The sequence below is a fragment of the Schistocerca americana genome, chromosome 2 (genome assembly GCF_021461395.2).
Source record: "Schistocerca americana isolate TAMUIC-IGC-003095 chromosome 2, iqSchAmer2.1, whole genome shotgun sequence".
Taxonomy (NCBI): Eukaryota; Metazoa; Arthropoda; class Insecta; order Orthoptera; family Acrididae; genus Schistocerca; species Schistocerca americana.
In genome coordinates this window covers 82895269-82905301 of record NC_060120.1, presented here as the reverse complement: position 1 = coordinate 82905301, position 10033 = coordinate 82895269, and positions in this window count along the sequence as shown.

Here is a 10033-nt window from a genome sequence, read left to right as displayed (position 1 = left end):
CACCCACTCAGTAACAACAATGATACGTCAAGCAAGTCTGAAGTGCAACTGCACGTTAAGACGGACAAGAAACAACACAGCAGATGCTACCAAATTGTTAATAATACGGTCGCCAGCCTTTTTAGGCATTATCTGAGTTTCTTCCCACTACATGTTGATGCGCGTTCATACAAAACAACACGTAATAACACTGCATACTATGGTAAATTTTAGAACCAGGAAATCTACTGAACTAATAATTTCACTTTCTGTACTAATATGGACCAGTCATAAAAACACAACAATACACCATAATGTTTACTACAAACTTCGTACTGTCTATGGATCTGATTAAAATCGGGCATAGGTTACCCTAGAAATAGCACTTTCGAAACACACATACAATGTCAATTTCGAAAAAGGTAAAACACTAATAAACTTTGGTTTTATCTTGACTTTAACTTTGCTGGTCAAATCAGTTCAGTACATTTCAGAATTTACATGAATAGAAAAGAAAAAGGGGGGGGGGGGGGGCTGAAACTGTTATGATCACTGTACTGAAATTTTTGATAATTGAAATCACTCAGTACTTAAGATAACCAATATATGAGTTACTACTCTTTTTGTCTTATTTCCTGCTCATTTAACTACCATTCTTTTTGTCTCAAATTAATTAAACTTCGTTACTAAACCAATTTCAACATTATCTTCCAACTTTGTCAGACCTATATTATTTGCCTATATATTCATTAACAACAAAGTTCTTTAAACATCATTCTAACATAGATAGGTCTGCAGGTAATTATTATTGACATAAACTTTAAATCTTCATCTCGGGACACTCGGACTGCACAACATGTGGAAAGGACCCTGTCTAGGTTAGTGATTAGGATGATTAAATGATAGGACTGTTCTGGTAAAAGTTAAGTTGTTATTGAACAGTAAGGAACAAACGTAATACTGGTCCACACGAATACAGTACTAATAGTTTCAACCTGTTCGTATCGATGCGGCGGCTGGCGGGCGGCGAGATGGCGAGGCGCAGAGCACACATACAATCACAGCTATGGCTCTTGATGTATCGGCACTTTACTTCTTCATAGCGTCGCAATATTTTTCCATTTAGTGCCTATGGAATATTGCCATGCTGTATAGTCGTCGGAAACGGCACATCCGTGGCTCAACGAAATCACGTTTCCCAGGAAAGCCTACTCGATCCAGATCGTGTTTCTCAGACCGATGCCCAACTCCGACTACTACTGCTGAGCCCGTTATGCCGTGCTGCGCCCGTGTGCATTTTCCCGCGCTCACCTACCATCCACCTTTTACCGCTCCCCTACAGACAGGGTATTCACCAGAGGTTTTACATTCTACATATCCTAATACATTGCCTACGTATGGACCAGACGCACAATTACAATTTTAAGCATGTTACAGTAGATTCAACATGGGTTACACTTCAATTCTGCTATAGCATTGCTTGAAATTTGACATAAATATTAATATTCACATCGAAAGTTGTTTATAGTTTCCTCAACACAATGACATGAAAAGAAAAAGAAATGAAATCAGAACACCGATTACACTAATTTATCGAAAATTAGAAGAAAAAAATTATTATATGTACAATAGCATAACGTTGTTGTTGTTACAATACTGAATTTAATTTATGAAAGGAGAAAACATAAAAGTGCACCAAATGAAGGAGGCGAAAGGGAATACAAATGTATAAAGAATGAGATTGACAGGAAGTGTAAAATGGCTAAGCAGGAGTGGTTAGAGGACAAATGTAAGAATTTAGAAGCATATTCCACTATGGGGAAGACGGATAACTCCTACAGGAAGATTAAAGAATCCTTTGGGGAAAATAAAAGCAGCTATATGAAAATCAAGAGCTCAGATGGGAAATCAGTACTAACAAAAGAAGAGAGAGGTGAAGCCCTACGGGCTCTCCACAAGGGACATAAATTTGAAGGAATGTTATAGAAAGGGAAGTGGACGTAGATGATGTTGAGGTGGGAGGTATCATACTGCAAGAAAAATTTGACAGAGCCCTGGAAGATCTGAGCCGAAACAAGGCCCCAGGAGTATACGAAATCTATCAGAACTGCTGATAACCTTGGGACAGCGATCCATAGTGAAACTCTTCCACCTGGTGGGGAAGATGTATAAGATAGGCGAAATACCCTCAGACATTAAGAAGAATGTAGTAATTCCGATTCCAAAGAAAGCAGGCGTTGACAGGTGTGAAAATTACCGAATTATCAGTTTACAAAGTCATGGTTGCCAAATATTAACGGCAATTCTTTACAGATGAATGGTAAAAGCCGACCTCGAGGGAGATCAGTTTGCATTCCGGAGAAATGTAGGAACGCACGAGGCAATACTGGCCCTACGACTTGTCTTAGAAGATACGTTAAGGAAAGGCAAACGTGCGTTTATAGCATTTGTAAACTTAAAGAAATCTTTTGAAAACGTTGACTGGAATACTCTCTTCGAAATTCTGAAGCTGGAGGTAGTAAAAACAGAGAGCGAAAGGCTATTAACAAGTTGTAGAGAGGCCAGACGTCAGTTATAAGGGTTGAGGGCATGAAAAGTAGTGGTTGAGAAGGGAGTGAGACAGGGTTGTAGCGTACCAACGATATTATTCAATCTGTACACTAAGCAAGCAGTAAAGCAAACCAACGAAAAATTCGGAGTAGGAATTAAAGTTTAGGGAAAAGAAACAGAAATTTTTGAGGATTTCAGATGACATTGTAACGTCAGAGATAGTAAAGGACTTCGAAGAGCAGTTGAACGGAATGGGCATTGTCTTGAAAGAAGGATGTAATGTGAACATCAACAAAAGCAAAACAAGGACAATGGAATGTAGTTGAATTAAATCAGGTGATTCAAAGGGAATTAGTGTAGGAAACGAGACGCTTGACGTACGTAGTAGATGAGTTTGGCTATTTGAGCGGCAAAATAACTAATGGTAGAAGTAGAGAGGATATGGAATGTAGACTGGCAATGGCAAGAAAAGAATTTCTGAAGAAGTGAAATTTAACATCGAATATAGGTTTAAGTGTCAGGAAGTATTTTCTGAAGGTATTTGTATGGAGTGTAGCCATGTATGGAAGTGAAACGTGGACGACAAACAGTGTAGACAAGAAGAGAATTGAAGCTTTCGAAACGTGGTGTTACAGAAAAATCTTGACGAGTAGATGGGTAGATCACATAACTAACAGCTACAGAACTTGGGATACAAATTTGTGGCACAACTCGACCAAAGGTATGCATTGGTTGATACGACACATTTTGAAACATCAAGGGTTCACCAATTTAGTACTGGAGGGAAGTCTGGGGGGGGGGGGGAGGGGGGGGGGGTAAAGGGGTAAAAGTCGTAGACGGAAACCAAGAGATGAATACGGGTTGCAGTAGTTATTCGGAGATGAAGAGGCTTGCACAGGATAGAGTAGCATCGAGAGCTGCATCAAACCAGTCTCAGGACTGAAGGCCGCAAAAACAACAACAAAAGCAAAAATATTCCATTCATAATGAAGCAGAGGCTACGTTCTGTAGAGAATCTATATACGATTTCCCAATTTTCTTTTGCATGAGACCTCTTGTGAAACACACCATCCGTTGGAAAAGCTTATTACGTTAATACTGTTATTCTATCTTTGACATTGTTTGTGAGGAAAAGTTGATTCCACTCTCAAAAACTTGATTGGTAATATGACAGGTCGGAATCTAAAGACCGATAAAAACACCTGCTTCTGGCACATGTTCGAGTTAAAAGTTAGATCTACGGTAATAACTCAGGTGAAACCGAAAACACATTTTTTGCATTGCACATCAGGATGGATGAGCCACAGAAAAGTTTTTTCCTTGAGGGAAGACGTGAAGAGAGAACCGACGCAGAAGAAACAAACGAAAGGTGTGTAAGAGGACGAGCAAGAGGAAATAAGGAGGAGAATATGTCACTGAAGAATCAATTAAATATCCGTGAAAAACGTTTGACGTATTTTACCTTTGAGTGCGAAGTACGAAACAGCTTTAAATGCATTCACAAGTAACTTAGAAGTGCTTAACATTACTATCAATTTTTTGTGGATAACTTCTCTCAGAAATTATGGACAGAATCCCTAAAAAGATTGTACTTCTACTGGCTAGATGAGTCTCACTTCAGTACAATGTAAATTCCAGGTGATCGTACGTTATAAGAGTGGGTCATCGGAAGCTATAAACCGTTGAAGTAATATCATCGTTATACAAGAGATACAACTGCAATTTGGCCACATCTTACGGCGTTTCTGGCCCCGACGTATCTTGATTGTAGGAGCGAATATAATGCAAATAGTCTATTTATGATATTTTTGAAGTGTTTAGTGTAGGAGGTATCGTCGCCACTCGCACATCTCAACAGAGAGATAAAATGAAACATAAAACATAAATAGCGCCTAATGATTTCAGCCGGAAGACTACGTTCTGAGGAAATTACCTTTGAATAGACGAAATATCTGAAAGGTTACCTGCCTCAGGCATCACATGTATCGCTATCGACACGCCGCCTACACACTTCTTGCGGCCATATATCATAAATGCCAATAACGTGATAGCATGAACACCTGAAGGTAATAAATCACGTCATGTACTTGGGGAGACTTCCTTTGACCTCGTCACCTGTAAGATCGTAGTCCTTAATGTTACAAGAGGTACGCGGCGTCCTTAAGAATGGAAAATAAGTGTCTGTGATGCAACTCTGACTGAAAGTTCTCTATTCATGTTGCTGTAAAAAGGAGTCTCAAAGAAAAATTGTACTTTCAGAAAGGCCGCACTCGTAAGCTTCCATTTGCTATTCCTTTTTCTTTTGTTAAGTGGTTTCTACCAAATCTAGAAACAACGCAAATGCTCCGAAATATCATCTTCTGTCATTATTGTTTCTGTTGACTTACCCACAAGATTTCATTTAACCTTGTACTTCACGTCGTGCAATATTCAGGGTAAAGGCTTGGGAATAACTGTAATATTTGAGATGATAGTTGGACAAAGTGTCGTTAAGGGAGGGTAGGACGTCAAACGGGACGATGTGGAGTACGAGAAGCACCATAGGACATTTTAAATTCCATTTTCTATACTTTTACAAACAAAATCATAAAACTTTGTCAGCAAGACCAGGAAGGATTCAGGATTCACACTCATGTGAATTCTGAATTCTTCCTGGTCATGCTGACAAAGTTTTATGAATTTATTTGTAAAAGTATAGACAGTGGAAATTAAAATGTCCTGTGGCGCCTCTCCTGCTCCAAGTCGGCCTGTTTGACGTCCTACCCCCTTAACCAAAATCGCAGTGAAGACGGAGATAGAGCTATGGTCAAGCTGCTACTGAGTAATAGCACAAAGCTAGCGCGTTACCTTACAGACTACTGCATAGTATGTATAAAACAAAGCATAGGGCTATAGACAGGAGGGTACTGGACGTCAAGAGAGCAATGATTGGAAAAAAAATGTTCAAATGTGTGTGAAGTCTTATGGGACTTAACTGCTAAGGTCATCAGTCCCTATGCTTGCACACTACTTAACCTAAATTATCCTAAGGACAAACACACAAATCCATGCCCGAGGAAGGACTCGAACATCCGCCGGGATCAGCCACACAGTCTATGACGGCAGCAATGCTTGAAGCCTTCGCTAACACCAATATCAGAATACAGTAGAATGATCTTTCACAAAAGCCAAAGGTATTCTGTAGTATGTAAAAGCTGTTAATGGTACTAAAGTTGGTGTCCAGTCTCTCTCCTCCGAGAGTAACTGAAACTGAGAGTAGACATCAAAAGCAGAAATGCATAAGTCCGGTCCCAAAAGTTCCTTTACACAGGAAAACCAAGGTATATTGCCCCAATTTAATTCTCTTACCGCTGGAAAGATCAGCGAGATAAAATTAACCAAAGCCCAAAAGGAGGATTGCATCCATATCGGGGTTCTATACCCGATTTGCGGCTGAGTTAGCCCCTCAGTTAACTATCCCTCGAACAGAAGTCGTGCCCACCAGCTTTTTTTTATTAAAAAAAAAAGAAATAAAATTGACAGGTCGTGTTCATCTACAAGAGGGGTAGCAGATGTGATCCACAGAACTGCCGTCCTAGTCATTTGTCCTAGAATCTTAGAACATATCCTGAGTTCAAACATAATGAGGCGTCTCAAACAGAATGCCTTCGCCCACGCCATCGAGCATGGATTCGAAAACATCGATCACGTGAAACCGACCTCCAAGTTTTATCACATGACATACTGAAAGATATGGATGAAGACGGTCAGGTAAATGCAGTATTTCTCGGTTTCTAGGTAGCAATTGAGTCAGTACTACACCTACACTTATTATCAAAGTACTATCGTATGGGGTACTAAGCGAAATTTGTAAGTAGATTGATAAATTCTTGGTATAGAGGTCGCAGTTAATTATCAAGGATGGAGAGTCATCGACAGATGTCGACGTAACTTCCGGTGTACCCATGAGGAGTGTGTTGAGTCCGTCATGTCATATGTTTATGAGTTTGCGGACAATCTTAAAACAACCTTAGATTTCTCGCAGATGATGCTGTTATCTGTAATGAAATACACTCAGAAAGAAGGGCAAAAATTTTCAATCAGATCTTGATAAGAATTCGAAGTGATTCACAGATAGGCTAATTGCTGTAAAAGTTCAGACACGTAAACCTGTGCACCCCACGAAACGAAATAAACATAGTATCTTATAAACACAATATCTGCGAGTCACAGCTGAAATTGGTAAATTCATACAAATGCCAGGGTGTAACATTTTGTAGGAACATGAAATGGACCGTTCACATAGATCCAGCACTGGGCAGGGCAAATAGCAGATCACGATTTACAGGGAGAAGACCCGAAAAGTGCACAATCAGCCTAAAAAGTAAACCTCACGTATGTAGAACTCTCTTCAAATATCGCTTTGGATACTGAATGCATACAGAGAGGGGTAGGATTTTTGGTCGTGAAGATTTATTTGACCTGCGGGAGAATCCATCAGAGATGTTTAAAGAAACTGAAGTGCACGCACTGGAAGATAGACGTAAGCTGTTCCGAAACAAACTTCTTACAAAGTTTCAAGGACCAACTTTAAATGATGACTCTAGGAATGCACTGCAACCCCTACCTACCGCTCCCGTAGGGATCATGGGGGCAAGAATAGATAAATTAAAATAAGCACAGAGACATTTAAACAGTCAGTCTTTCCGGTCATCAAAGGTGAATGGAACAGGGAAGACCCTTTATAACTGATACAATGGGATATACCCTCAGCCACGCACTTCCCAGTGGTTTGCAGAGTATAGATGTAGACGTAGATAGATGTAGATGTTGGATTTGTTATTAGCGCTAAAGGGAGGAAGAAGAAACAAAGTAGCTTGGAAGAGAAACGCAAAGGAGTTAATCTAAGATACAGAAGCAACAATGGCATGAATGGTTCGTAGATGATAATAAAATGTTCAATGTGAAGAACGATGTGAGAAACTGAGAGATTTAATGGACTCGTGGAATGACTTTCCATAATCACGACATTTACGCTGGACGTTATTCTGCGTGTATTCGTTAAATGCAGACTAAATGAAAGCGTGCTCATGCCGGAAATAATATAACCCGATTCAGTCTTTTTTTTTGATACGGAATATCGTATGAACATTTCCTAAGCGAAAATTTTCTATTCTGCTGTGAAGCATTCTCTATTTTGAATCTTTCTCACAGTTGAAAACTGTTTGGTTCAAATGGCTCTGAGCACTATGGGACCCAACTGCTGAGGTCATTAGTCCCCTAGAACTTAGAACTAGTTAAACCTAACTAACCTAAGGACATCACAAACATCCATGCCCGAGGCAGGATTCGAACCTGCGACCGTAGCGGTCTTGCGGTTCCAGACTGCAGCGCCTTTAACCGCACGACCACTTCGGTCGGCTGAAAACTGTTTGATGGACCGGGACTCGAACCCAGAACCTTGCCATTTGCGAGGATTGCATTTTGTTCATGATACCAACTCACACCCCTGTTTTCGTCCGTACTTGTATTTACAAGCATCACAGAAATTCTCCTGCATGCATTTCAAATTAGCATTCCTTCCAGTCAGAAATTTTTGTCGCTTGTTTGGCTTGGAGCGGACACCAGTATGGCCATTGGTGCCATTTACGCCGAAATGTAAACACTGTTAATCAGTAGTAACACTACGCCAAGTGGAGCCGAAGCTCGGAAGGTTTCAGGGATGGCGAAAGAAATTGACAATTCCCTTTAAATGGAATCATCCCTGCGTGGAGCTATTTAGGGAAATTACGGAAATGCTAAATCTGGATAGTCGGATGCGGATTTGAACGTCGTCCTACCGAACGTGAATCCGGTGTACTAAGCTCTGAGCTACCTCGTTGTGTTTCACTGAAGGAAGACAAGAGAGCTTGGAAACCAGAAAAACTTAGTGCTGGACAATTTCAGCACGGCGGTGGCTCACGAGGATACCGGAAGGTATTAACGGAAAACTGGAGGAAATACCGAAGGACCTTAGCTGAGCCTCATCGATTAAGCACAAGAATATTCAACCCCTCTCTCTCAAAAATGGTTCAAATGGCTCTGAGCACTAAGGGACTTAACATCTGTGGTCATCAGTCCCCTAGAACTTAGAACTACTTAAACCTAACAAACCTAAGGACATCACACAAATCCATGCCCGAGGCAGGATTCGAACCTACGACCGTAACAGTCGCGCGGTTCCGGACTGCGTGCCTAGAACCGCTAGATCACTGCGGCCGGCTCTCTCTCTCTCTCTCTCTCTCTCTCTCTCTCTCTCTCTCTCACACACACACACACACACACACACACACACACACACACACACACACACACCCACACACACACACACACAGAGAGACACACACATGAGTTATAACGCAGGTGAATGCGGCAGATCATGTCATCAGGCACTACAAAACTACAAGGTCATATTCGAGAAAAGAACTGGGAAAAAGAAAATAGCAGAGGAAGAAGTGAAACACTTAGGTATTCCTAAATGATTATTTGAATCTGTATTCGTCCTGATGAGCCATTGCGCTACCAAAGACATAAAGCGAAACATGGAATTCAATAAAGAGGTGAGTGATTAGAACCAGGGAGAAGGCTGAAACAACATGGATAACTTTTTAAAAATCCAAATCGCTGTGCATACGGTAGGAAATGGATCTGTAATAAAGGTCGATTGAATATGAATCCGCAAAGTACATGCAGAGGTTCGTAGCTTCAAGTATCGAAAACAATGTGGACTTCAATAAACAAGAGATTTTTCTATTGTTCTTTCAGAATACCTGATACCACTGTTAGCCTTCCTCTACCTTGCTGATTCCAGACGTGCTGCTTCGGGACATTAGGTCCGAAGCTGTATATTATTGAGGAGGGAATTGCGTATGAACAGTTACAGAGTGAAAATGTTCGTTTCCGTTGCAGAGTGTTCTGTGTTTTGTGTCGTAGTGGACACATAGGATATCTTATCAATAAGAGTGATTGATGCTCACAATTTGACTTCCCTATACAGTGCTATTCGTACCTTTCGGCACCATTTTCTGTATCTAGTACAGCTGACAAGGTATGTGGTTCGTGAATGGGCGAGTCGCCTGAAACGGGTAACCTTTGCATGATACTGTGACGGACAAAATAAAAAAAAAATATCAAATTTTCGTCTACCTTTAATAATGTCACACCCTCAGAACATTAAAATTCATATTATTCTGAGGCTCTTGCATCCGTACCACATACTGTTCCTGCTGCATACTTTTATACAAAAAAAAATGTCATTCTGAGAAAACAATAAGCTGTTGCGTAAATACTTCTTTATTACGACAATTAATTTCAATAGTAGTATTCATATGGATGATAGAGAGACTGCGATGGTATTTCCTTATTAATCCACCTCGTGACATTCAGATTATGAGCGTGAAAAATCATAAAAATACGGAACATCTGCTATTACGGAGATGTTTGGAAAATAGCCGTACCATGAATACTTGCGTATTTTTGAAAGTAT